General features: G+C 44.9%; 1 long non-coding RNA gene across 1 annotated transcript; it reads left to right on the top strand.

Moving 5' to 3' along the window:
- Window positions 1-1,719: 1,719 nt before the first annotated feature.
- LOC148114395 (uncharacterized) lies at window positions 1,720-9,550 on the top strand. Its single transcript, XR_015734144.1, has 3 exons — window positions 1,720-1,838; window positions 3,206-3,465; window positions 5,714-9,550. It is a non-coding gene; the product is annotated as an uncharacterized LOC148114395 (long non-coding RNA).
- Window positions 9,551-12,818: the final 3,268 nt, after the last annotated feature.

The following is a 12,818-nucleotide window of genomic DNA, read 5'->3' as shown; positions in this document are numbered from 1 at the left end:
AAGGCTCCCTAATTGTTCCTGGTTGAAAAACAGCTGTTCCTTATTTAATTCGGGGTTGCTAGGTTCTCTGTGCCTTTCAACAGCATGATTTATCTTTGAGGGATCCCCCCCTCCCCCAGAGCAGAAAATAATCTATTTTGCAGGTGTTGGGAGCTGGAAGGATAGGATCTACTGCAGCTTTCCCATGAAGAAGGCAACTTATGAAAGGGGTAAGACTCCAAGATCCAGCACCCACTGGAGAGCAAAGTTGCTCGAATTGTAGTCCGGCATATATATCTAAAAAAAATATCAGTTTGGTAATATTAACCTACTTAATCTCTTTCTTTAATTTGTATCCTGCCTTTATTTTTATTTTTTTACAAAGTCACCCAGCCAACTTTCATGTCTAAAGTGGGACTAGAACTCCCAGTCTCCTGGTCTATTCTGGCCTGATGGTTTAACCTCAAATCCAAACTGGCCCTTTAACCTACACATTATTTAAATTGAAAGGAGGGCTCTTCCAGTATGCGGATAATCCTTGGCTTGCAATCGCAATTGGGAGCAGGATTTCTGTTGCTAAGTGAGGCAGTTGTTAAGCGAGTCCCACATTGCTGAAGGAGTAAAGGAAATCTGGAGGAATAAGAAGGAGGGAAGGAGGGAGGGAGGGAGGGAAGGAAGGAAGGGAGGGAGGAGAAAAGAGGGAGGGAGGGAGGAAGGAAGAAGAGAAGGAGGGAGGGAGGGACGAAGGAAGGAGTAATGAGGGAGGGAGGAAGGCAGGAAGGAAGAAAAAAGAGAAAGGGGGGAGGAAAGGAGGAAGGAAGGAAGAAGAAAAGAGAAAGGGGGGAGGAAAGGAGGAAGGAAGGAAGAAAAAAGAGAAAGGGAGGGAGGGAGGAAGGAAGGAAGAAGAAAAGAGAAAGGGGGGAGGAAAGGAGGAAGGAAGGAAGAAGAAAAGAGAAAGGGAGCGAGGAAAGGAGGGAGGGAGGGAGAGAGGAAGGAAGGAAGGAGAAAAGAGGGAGGGAGGGAGGAGAAAAGAGGGAGGGAGGAGGGAGGAAGGAAGGAAGGAAGAAGAAAAGAGAAGGAGGGAGTGAGGGACAAAGGAGGGGGTAAGGAGGGAGGGAGGAAGGAAGGCAGGAAGGAAGAAGAAAAGAGAAAGGGAGGAAGGAAGGAAGAAGAAAAGAGAAAGGGAGCGAGGAAAGGAGGGAGGGAGGGAGGGAGGGAGGAAGGAAGGAAGGAAGGAAGGAAGGAAGGAAGGAAGGAAGGAGAAGCAATGGAGGAAGATCGACAACCATTTTGTCCTGGATTTCTGTCTTGGGCAGGGGGTGGGACTAGATGACCTCCTAAGTCCCTTCCAGACCTGAGATTCTGTGCTGATGTTTAAGATCAGCTTTAGCTTAGATTCTTTCTGGGTTTTCACCTCACTTCCCATGCGCTCTTACGGAAACAACCTCAACCCCAAATTCGATAACTCCAATTCAACCAGCAATTGGGTTCTCCGTCTCTGTTAAATTCTTAATTTTTTTTTTTAACCAATAAAGGAATATTCTTCTATTTTTCCGAAGGCTGAACTTTGCTACAAGCGATGATCCGGCATTAATCCCGGGGACAAATCCCATCGGACCGGGCGGAGGTTATTCCATTTTTCAAGTCTCCCCACAACGACTCTGCTACTTTAATGTTCTCACTTTGCAGTGGTGGAATTCTTGAAACCTTTCCATATTTTTATTTTTAATGGTTTTTTTTTCTCCGCCAACCTTAGAGAAAGCCAGAGTGATGTGGGAGAAAAGTGCAGAAACTTCTGACTTCGAGGGACAAAAAAAAAGAAATTGTTGAATTTAAACCACATTCAGAGCTAAAAGATGGTTAGTGAGTTTGTGGCTTGGAACGTGTTGATTTTATATCTTTATTTGATTCCTGCTTTTTACATTTTTTTTTACAAATAATTCAAGGTTGCAAGCAGATCAAAAAAGATTTTTGGTCCTATTTCCCCTACAACAACAATCCTGCGAGGTGGGCTTAGCTGAGAGAGAGAGAGAGACAGAAAGAACCAAAGTCATCCAACTGGCTCTTATGCCTAAGGCAAGACTAGAACTCACCATCTCCTGGCAATTGGCTCAAAGTCACCTAGCTGGCTTTCCTTCCTAAGGTGGGACTAAAACTCACTGTTTCCTAATAATTGGGCCAAAGTCACCCAGGAAGGGAGGGAGGGAGGGAGGGAGGGAGGGAGGGAAGGAAGGAAGGAAGGAAGGAAGGAGGAAGGGAAGGAAGGAAGGAAAGAAAGAAGGAAGGAAGGAAGAAGGGAGGAAGGGAAGGAAGGAAGGAAGGAAAGAAGGAAGGAAGGAAGGAAGGAAGAAGGGAGGAAGGGAAGGAAGGAAGGAAGGAGGGAGGGAGGGAGGGAGGGAGAAAGAAGAGAGGGAGGTAGGATGGAAGGAGGAGAAGGAGAAAGGGAGGGAGGGAGGGAAAGAAGGAAAGAGGGAAGGAAAGAAGGTAGAAGAGAGGGAGGGAGGATAGAAAGGGAGGAGAGCAAGAAGGGATGGGGACAGTGAGGGAGAGAGGGAAGGAAGGAAGAAAGAAAGAAAGAAGGGAGGGAGGGGGGAGGAGGGGAGAAAGAAGAGAGGGGGGAGCATGCAAGGAGGAGAAAAAGAAAGGGAGGGAGGGAAAGAAGGAAGGAGGGAAGGAAGGAAGGTAGAAGAGAGGGAAGGAGGATGGAAAGGGAGGAGAGCAAGAAGGGATGGGGACAGTGAGGGAGAGAGGGAAAGAAGGAAGGAAGGAGGGAGGGAGGAAGGAAGGAAGGAAGGAAGTCCTTCCAGTTTTTGTTGAAAATAGAATTTTTTCTTTTCAATCACATGGACCATAATAGAGTTATTTGTTTTAACCACATGAATGAATCCTGGGAGATCTATTTAATCCTGGGAGACCCCCTCCAATTCAGGTGGGGAAAAGTCATCCCAAAAACCCTCCTTAACTTATAAAGGCAGAAGACCCCTTGACTGTTTTAATCATCTCGGTGCAAATATTCTTATTAAACACAAAACTGGCTGACAAGGGACAGCAACCAACCAGTGCTTCCTTCACCCGACTTTCTTTTTCTTCTTTAGAAAAACGGCTCACAACCCTTTGCGCTCAACATAATATTCATCGCACCTGCCACAACCCACAAGGATTTTTAGGGAAGCCTTTGCAGGCCGGCCACAAATCTTGTGGAAAATTTTGTCTCCTGTTTTCTCAGATGCTCCAGGTCTCCACCACTTCACCAGGCTGGAAAAATCGCAGCGAGACGATGGGACAGAGGAAATGAACAATGTCATGTAGGGATGACCAAAATGATCTCAAATTTATAAGGTCAACAGCCAAGACGTTGTCCACAGACCACAACTGGAGATCCCAGACGTTTGCTCATGTGGTTCTCCAACAGTCACCACGTGGGAAGCTTTAAACTTTCCTTCCAGATCAAGTCACTAAATCCTGGATGGAGTTTCCTGCGAGCAGGTAAGAAGGGCCAAAGATCCAGAACTACGACGAGAGAGCAAAAGAGTATAGCCTTTTCTTCAACTTTACTCCAGTATCTAAAGTAGGTTTGGAACAAGGAGAACTTCCAAAAACTGGACAACTTCTCCAATGGAATTCCCCTATCTCAGGGGTGTGCAACCTTGGTGATTTTAAGACTTATGGACTTCAACTCCCAGAATTAGTTCTTTCTTTCTTTCTTTCTTTCTTTCTTTCTTTCTTTCTTTCTTTCTTTCTTTCTTTCTTTCTTTCTTTCTTCCTTCCTTCCTTCCTTCCTTCCTTCCTTCCTTTTTTCCTTTCTTCTTTCCTTCCTTCCTTTGTTTCTTTCTCTCCTCCCTCCCTCTCTCCCTTCCTTCCTTCCTTCCTTCCATCCATCTATCCATCCATTCCCCAGCTGGAAAGTTCTGGGAGTTGAAGTCCACAAATCTCCAAGGTTGGACCTCTCTGGCCTATCCCATCTTAGGAGAGTTTTCAGTGGTGAATTCCCAAGCTGAAATATGTCCCAGGAGATTCCCGTTTATTTATAGTCTGCGAGAATCAGATGCGAAACGACGTAGAATTTATGCTTTGCAGATGACGTTAAGAGGAATACATACAACATCTCGAGGAGAGATGATCTGGTCTTCACACATGTGAAGGTTGAGTCGTTCATGGAGTCACTAATAAGGGTTGAGACTCAAAGGGTGCCTAGCAAGGTTGAAAGTGATGTTGGTTTAATCACCCAACTGATATAAGATGTTTGACATCAAGATGGTGTCAACTTTTAGCAGATAGATAGGAGAGAGACAGAGAGAGAGACAGAGAGATATGATAAGTAGATGTATACAGGAGAGAGAGAGGGAAAGAGAGAGGGAGGGAGGGAGGGAGGGAGATGGATGATGGATGGATGGCTAAAATGGATGAATGGATGAATATATGGATGGATGGAATTTTGGGATTTGAAATCCTCACATTTTAAAATTGCTTCCCTTCAGAAACACTAGTTGGGAAACTAGCACTTTAGCATTGCTTTCCAAGATGGAGAACCGTTCCTGGAGGACATACTGAAGATCTGCCAATCACAAGAATGACAAAATTCTTTAGAAGGTGACTAATCTGGATCCTTCCTTCCTTCCTTCCTTCCTTCCTTCCTTCCTTCCTTCTCTTTTTCTTTTCCTTTCCTTTCTTCCTTCCTTCCCCCTCCTCTCCCCCTCCCTTCCTCTTTTCTTCTTCCTTACTTTTTTCTTTCTTTTCTTTCCTTTTTTCCTCCGCTCTCTACCCTTCCTTCCTCTTTTCTCTTTCCTTTACCTCTCTCCCTCCCTTCTTTTCCTCCCTCTTTTTCTTTTCCTTTCCTTTCCCTCCACTTTTATTCTTCCTTTCCTATTTCCTTTCCTCTTCCTCTTTCCTCCCTCCCTCCTCTCCCCTCCCTCCCATTTTCTTTCTTGCTTCCCACCCTCTCTCCTTCCTTGCCTCCCTTCCTCCCTCCCTTCTTTTCCTCTTTCTCTCTTTTTCTTTTCTTTTCCTTCCACTTTTATTCTTCCTTTCCTGTTTCTTTCTTTTTCCTCTTTCTTTCCTCCCTCTCTCCTCTCCCCTCCCTCCCTCCCATTTTCTTTGCTTCCCACCCTCTCTCCTTCCTTCCCACCCACTCTCCTTCCTTGCCTCCCTTCCTCCCTCCCTTCTTTTCCTCTCTCTCTCTTTCTTTTCTTTTCCTTCCACTTTTATTCTTCCTTTCCTATTTCCTTTCCTCTTCCTCTTTCCTTCCTCCCTCCCTCCTCTCCCCTCCCTCCCTCCCATTTTCTTTCTTGCTTCCCACCCTCTCCTTCCTTCCCACCCACCCTCCCTTCCTCCCTCCCTTCTTTTCCTCTCTCTTTTCCTTTCCTATTTCCTTTCCTCTTCCTCTTTCCTTCCTCCCTCCATCCTCTCCCCTCCTTCCCTCCCATTTTCTTTCTTGCTTGCCACCCTCTCTCCTTCCCTGCCTCCCTTCCTCCCTCCCTTCTTTTCCTCTCTCTCTTCCTTTCCTATTTCCTTTCCTTTTCCTCTTTCCTTCCTCCCTCCTCTCCCCTCCCTCCCTCCCTCCCATTTTCTTGCTTGCTTGCCACCCTCTCTCCTTCCTTGCTTCCCTTCCTTCTTTTCCTCCCTCTTTTTCCTTTCCTTTCCTTTCCTTTCCTCCTTCCTTCCTTCCTCCCTCCCTCCCTTTCCCCCTCCCTCCGTTCTCCTCATTCCTCCACTTTTCCTTCACCCCTTCACCCAGACTGCAGACAAGTGACTCACCCCGCTGACTCCAAGCCAGCCTTAACCCCGAGGCGACGTAGCTGCCCGACCATTGGCTTCATCCATCTTCATTACCAGCAGACATTCCTTGCTCTTCCGTGCGGCCAAGTGCTCAGCACACCATCACAATGCACTTACGAATCTCCTTCTCTGTGGTCTGGTTACATTTCCACTGTGTTTCCATCAAGTCGACAAAGAGTTTGCGGTGTGGTCTCCGTTAGGAGCAGGAGACAATCATCTCTGACCACCGGCATTCTTTCCCTCTCCAACTGCACACTCCCCAACTTCCATTCGTGGTCATCCCAGACAACCTCAAGAAACCATCTTCCAAGATAGCGCGACGGGAAACAGGATTTCGAGGTGGAACAGAAACGACGGAGAGATTTAATTAATTGCTTTTGTTGGAGAACCCAGGGAACACATGAGCTCACCGGCCGAACGATGGGTGTGTTACTCCCTCTTTAATAGCTAACAATGTGCATACTTCAGTGGGGTGGGAGACGTCTGTCCTGTCGCCCACAGATGTGGTCCAGCCACGTTCGGCCCAGCATCAAGAGGAAAACCCAGACTGTGGGAAGGAGAGACGAGGGTTATTTTTTGGGGAAGGAGCAGATAGGACTTGAACAAGGAAGGAAAAAAGGACAATCCGTTGCTGGAATGCTTTCGGGCCGTGTTGGTGAACCCATGGCAAACGTGCCACAGGTGGCACGCGGAGCCATATTGGTGGACACGCAAGCGTTGCCCTACCTCGGCTGCAGCGCACATGCGCGCGCTGGCCAGATGATTTTCAGGCCTTCCGGGCCCACAAGAAGTCGGGAAACAGGCTGTTTCTGGCCTCCAGAGGACCTCCGGAGGGTGGGGAAGGCAGTTTTCGCTCTCCCCAGGCTCCTAAAAAGCCTCCGGAGCCTGGGGAGGGCAAAAAAACCGGGCCTTCCGGTCCCATCGTGCCATCGCATGCCAAAAGTGGGGGGAGTGTAGGGGAGTGCATACATGCACAGGGGAAGTGGGGCGCATTGAATTATGGGTATGGGCACGAACACGCATGACCCCTCCCCTCCCACTTTTGGCACGTGATGGCAAAACGGTTAGCCATCACTGGTTTAGGATTTCCTGCTTGAGAGAGGGTGGGTTGGACTCGAAGACCTCCAAAGTCCCTTCCAACTCTCTGTTGTTCTGTTGTTCTGTTGTTCTGTTGTTCTGTTGTTCTGTTGTTCTGTTGTTCTGTTGTTCTGTTCTGTTGTTCAGTTGTGGGTGCTCCATCACGGGGAGACTTCAAGAAGAAATTGGACCATCCGTTATCTGGAATGGTTTTAGGGCTTCCTTCTTGATCGGGGGGATGGACTAGAAGACCTCCAAGGCCCCTTCCAACTCTCTGTTACTCTTGTTATTCTGCTATTCTGTAATGGCTGCTCCATCACTGGAGGTCTTCAAGAAGAGATTGGATGGCCAGTTGTCTGAAATGTTATAGGGTTGCTTACTTAACCAACTTATTTAACCAATTTCGTTGTATACATGATGTACAATGACAATAAAGCCTATACTACTACTTGATCAGGGGGATGGACTAGAGGACCTCCAAGTTCCCTTCCAATTCTCTGTTCTTCTGTTGTCCTCTTCTGTTGTGGGTGCTCCATCTCTGGAGGTTTTTAAGAAGAAATTGGACACAGCCACTTGTCTGAAATGTTATAGAGCAGTGATGGCTAACCTTTTTGTCATCGCGTGCAATGACGGGGGGGGGGGTTGTCACACGCATGCATGCCCACACCCATAATTGTATGTGCCCTGCCCCCGTACATGCACATGCAGGGATTCGTTTAACAACTGTGGGGAGAAAGGTCATAAAATGAAGCAAAGCAACCGTCTTGCCTAACAGTGGAAATTTGAGTTCAATTGTGGTCATAATTTGAGGACTAGCTGTAAAACCACTCAGGGCAATTCAGCCGGGCTAAAGAAGGGGATTTCTCAAAATCTCCCCTCCCGCGTACAAAATTCTCCTATTCTATCTGTCAATCAAGGTGCTGTTAAACCGAGGATTCCAAGAACCAGGTTAACACTTACTAATGACGCTAGTCCTCTTGTTAACAACCGTCATTGAACTCCACAGTGGCAGTCGTAAGATGTGATGGTTGGAAAGTAGGTCACCAAGTGGTCAGAGCTGATTTTGTGACCGTTTTTGCACAGTCATTAAGCAAACCACACAGTCATTAAATGAACTTTTCACCCTGAGCTACTTTCTGGCAAAAAAAAAAAAAAGTTATAAATTGTGCTGGTGTAACTTTGGGACATTACAAACAGCCATAAGTGTGGTCCAGTTGAGAGCAACCCAAAATCTGGTCACGTGACGAAGGGAGGTGGGTTCAAATCCCAAATCTTGCTTCCAACATCATTTATTCTGCAAGCCGCCAAGAATTGCTGCAAATTGGATAAATCAATGGGCCAGCTTCCTTCCCGTCATAAGTTGAGGATTAACTGTATACCTGTGCACTCAAGAGGATGCTTGTCTTGAAGTGACTGCAAAGGCTTGTGTTGTCTACTTCAGGTAGTCCTCAACTCCCGACCACAACTGAGCCCAAAATTTTGGTTGCTAAGCAAGGCAGCCGTTAAGTGAGTTTTGCCCATTTTTCCTGTCTCCATTATTCAGCAAATTGCTGCAGCTGGTAACTTAGGAACACGGTTGTTAAGCGAATCGGGCCTTCCCCATTTGTCAGAAGGTCGCAAAAAGGGATCACATGATCCGGGACACTGTGACCGTCATAAATACGAATCAGTTGCCAAGCGCCTGAATTTATATCACGCGACCCTAGGGATGCTATAACGGTCGTAAGTCTGAAAAACTGTCATTTTTTTTCAGTGCTGTTGCAACTTTGAATGGTCACTAAATGAATTGTTGTTAAGTCAAGGACTAGGTGTAGATTCCCAAAAGACTTGGATCTTGCCAAACTATGGTTAATTCAGTGCTTTTCTTCCCATCATTGCTGGAAGTTTTCAAAAATAGACCTGAGAACACCATTTGACCGGGATGGTATATAAGATCTCCTGCACCGGCAGGGGGTTGGTCTAGATGACCTCTGCGGTCCCTTCCTGCTTTATGATTTTTGTGTTCTTGTCCACTAAAAATGGCAAAAGTCATCCATCCACCTCACCGTTATAACTGCCCAGCAAATGTGTGAAGCCAAGATGGATTAGATTTTAAATCTTCCTACCACCACCACCCCTGCCCACAGAAAAACAACAACATATTTTGTGTGTGTGTTTGCGTGTGTGTGTATTTTGTCGAAAATAGAACGGCAGTGATATCACAGGACTTAACCCCGAAGCGTTGCAGCTAAGCCTCTGTCCAAACAAGTGTGCAAATTTGCAGGCGGCGAGGAAAACCAGCGTGCGACACAACACAATCTCCCCCGGTGGGGATTAGCTCCTCGGAGGAGTTAACAAGCGAGACTTAACCTTGTCACAAACCCCGTGACATTGTTCCATCTCCCACATGGGCATAAACACACACACACACGCAAACACACACAAACACACGCACACACACACAGACACACCTCTCTTTAAACAGCAGCGTTTGTTTGTTTGTTTTTAGCAAGGTTGAAATGCTGTTTTGAAACATATCTTGGGCTTCTCTTTGGAAGGGGAGGGGAGGGAAGGGGAGAGGAAAAGAGAAGAGAAGAGAAGAGAATGATAGAATATAATATAGAGGAGTAGAATAGAATACAATGGTAATAGAATAGAATGGAATAGAACAGAACAGAACAGAACAGAACAGAACAGAACAGAATAGAATAGAATGATAATCGAATAGAATGGAATGGAATAGAAATATAGAAGAATAGAATAGAATAGAATAGAATAGAATAGAATAGAATAGAATAGAATAGAATAGAATAGAATAGAATAGAGAAGAGAAGAGAAGAGAAGAGAAGAGAAGAGAAGAGAAGAGAAGAGAAGAGAAGAGAAGAGAATATAGAATAGAAGAGTAGAGTAGAGTAGAGAATGGAATGGAAATATAGAAGAAGAGAAGAGAAGAGAAGAGAAGAGAAGAGAAGAGAAGAGAAGAGAAGAGAAGAGAAGAGAATATAGAATAGAAGACTAGAGTAGAGAATGGAATGGAAATATAGAAGAATAGAATAGAATAGAATAGAATAGAGAAGAGAAGAGAAGAGAAGAGAAGAGAAGAGAAGAGAAGAGAATATAGAATAGAAGAGTAGAGTAGAGTAGAGAATGGAATGGAAATATAGAAGAATAGAATAGAATAGAATAGAATAGAATAGAATCAAATCAAATCAAATCAAATCGAATCGAATATAGAATAAGTACAGAATAGAATGGAATGGAATGGAATATAGAAGAGTAGAATAGAATACAATGATAATCGAACAGAATGGAATGGAATGGAATGGAATAGAATAGAACAGAACAGAACAGAACAGAACAGAACAGAACAGAACAGAACAGAACCGGATCAGATGGGATGGGATGGGATGGGATGGAATGGAATAGAATAGAATAGAATGGAATGGAATAGTACAGTGATGGCTAACCTTTTTGGCACCAAGTGCCAAAAGCACAAGTGCGCACACATACCCCTGATGCAATGCGCACACACCTCCCGCATGCCCTGCCCCCACGCATGTGTGCATGACCCCCGTGTGCGCCCCGCCCCCACTCATACATGCACGACCCCCACTTGCCCCGCTCCTGTGCATGCAACCCCCTGCATGCACCCCGCCACCCCATTCATGCACGGCAGAGACCAAAAAACCAGCTGGCTGGCAGGAGGCGTATACACATGCGCGGCGGAGCTAAGCTGGGATGACACCTTGCGTGCCCGCAGAGAGAGCTCTCCATGCCACCTGTGGCACGCGTGGTTCGCCATCACGGGACTAGAATATATCATAACACTGAGTTATGCTTCCAAAATGTCCTACTCGAGTATGTTGAAGGAATTTGGGTTGCGGGAAATTCCTACATTAATTCTTTTGAGGTATTGGAAAAGCCATCTTAGATATTTAAGGGCTAAATTCAAGACACATGGAATTTACCCAGTTTTGGACTGGCATTTTTTTGTCCCCTCGAATGAAAAAAAAAAAATGACACTACGTGTTTCTCTCTGGCACAGATTTGATGGTATTTTACAAAAACAGCTTTTTCTTCTGATTTGAAATGTTCCTGCATTATGGATTGTGCTGAAATGAGTAAATTGACATTTGAAATTAAAGAACAAAGAAGATAAACAATACTATTTGATTTTGGGAGTTGTTTTATCAATGGCTAGATAATAAAGCATGGAGATGAAACATGAAATTAATGTAATGATAAAATATATGAAATGTTTTCTTTTGTTAAACAGTGGCTAAATGAGGATAATATATAAAAGTGTTAAATAAGAGAAATTAAATAATTGGTAATTTGGGATAAGGGATCGAGCACAAAAGAATTTTAACCGATCGACACACTGTTTGTAATTGTATTTGAATGATGGTGATTTTATGTTTTGTTTTTGTTTTAAATAAAACAAAAATCCCCCCCCCCAAAAAAAAGAAATGTGCTTGTAGGTAGTCCTTGTTTTATGACCGTGATTGGGACCACAATTTCCATTGCTAAACAAGTCAGTTACTAAGTGAGTTATGCCTGATTTCATGACCTTTTTTTTGCCATGGTTGTTAAGTTGAATCATTGCGGTTCTTAAGTGAGAAACATGGTTATTAAGTGAGTCTGGCTTACCCTGTTGAGTTTGCTTGTTGGAAGGACGCAAAAGGGGATCCCGCAGGATAGTGCAACCCTTGCCAACAAAGGCAGAAAAAAATAAATATATTTTTTAAATATTTTTTTTTTAAAAAAATATGTACGCTGATTTTATGATGTCATTTTGTCAAGGAGAGACCCAAAAAAAAATTACATCCGTGAAATTAGTCCATAAATTTGACATTAAAATACAGGTTGTCCTTGATTTACGACAGTGACCGTACCAAGTTACAACGGCACTGAAAATAATGACTTATGACCATTTTTCACACTTACGACCTTTGCAGCATCCCTAGGGTCGCAATTCAGACGCTTGGGCAACGGACTCATATTTATGACCGGTCGCAGTGTCCCGGGGGGAGGGGGGTGTCAGGTGATCCCCTTTTGCGACCTTCTGATGAGTAAAATCATTGAAGGAAGCCAGATTCACTTAACAACCCTGCAACTCACTTAACAACTGCAGTGGTTCACTGAACGACTATGGCAAGAAAGGTCATAAAACAGGGCAGAACTCACTTAACAAACTTTGGGCTCGGTTGCGGTCATAAGTCGAGGACTACCTGTATTTGACTGATCTGATTTCCCATTAAAATAAATATTTAAATATTTAAAATAAATATTTAAATAATAAATATTGCAGAAATATAAACAGGAGCAGAAATAATGAAAACGATACCCTGCTCTTACAATTCAAGCCCCGCCCCCTTGGTGTCCAGGGCCCTATGACATCACACAGGTATACAAAAGGGGCTGAGTTTGCAGCACAGGTAGCCCTCGACTTAAAACCATTCACTTAGTGACCATTCCAAGCAGGGGTGGGTTCCACTTACCTTTACTACCGGTTTGCAACAGGAGCGCATGCACAGATCATCAGTGATGACATCAGGGCGGGTGGGTGGAGCCTCCCACTGTCATTTCTACCGGTTTGCAAGAACCGGACCGAACCGGGAGCAACCCACCACTGATTCCAAGTTACAACTGCACAGAAAAAAAAGATTCTTGGTCACCATTTGGGGGAGGGGGAAGCCAGTTTCACTTAATGACCCCATGATTCACTTAACGACCGCAGTGATCCGCTTAACAACCACGGCGAGAAAGGTCGTAAAATCGGGCACCATTCACTTAACAACTGCTTTTTTTTTTTAAAGGAACTGGTCCGTTAAAGTGGTCGTAAATCGAGGACTACCTAGCCGGTGTTTTCGTGCTTGGAAAGAAAGTCGAACTTGCAGAGATCCTTCAGTATTTGCGAACAGAAAACGCTATACAACTCACACACACCCCAGTCCTGTCTCCAGGTTTGCAGCTGTTGTCTGGGCGTCTTGGTCACCAAGAAAATG

Source organism: Pantherophis guttatus, chromosome 4 (assembly GCF_059756535.1).
Source record: "Pantherophis guttatus breed Tessera chromosome 4, ASM5975653v1, whole genome shotgun sequence".
Lineage (NCBI taxonomy): Eukaryota > Metazoa > Chordata > Lepidosauria > Squamata > Colubridae > Pantherophis > Pantherophis guttatus.
Note: the sequence above shows the minus strand (reverse complement) of the source record. Positions and strands in the feature narration are given on the sequence as shown.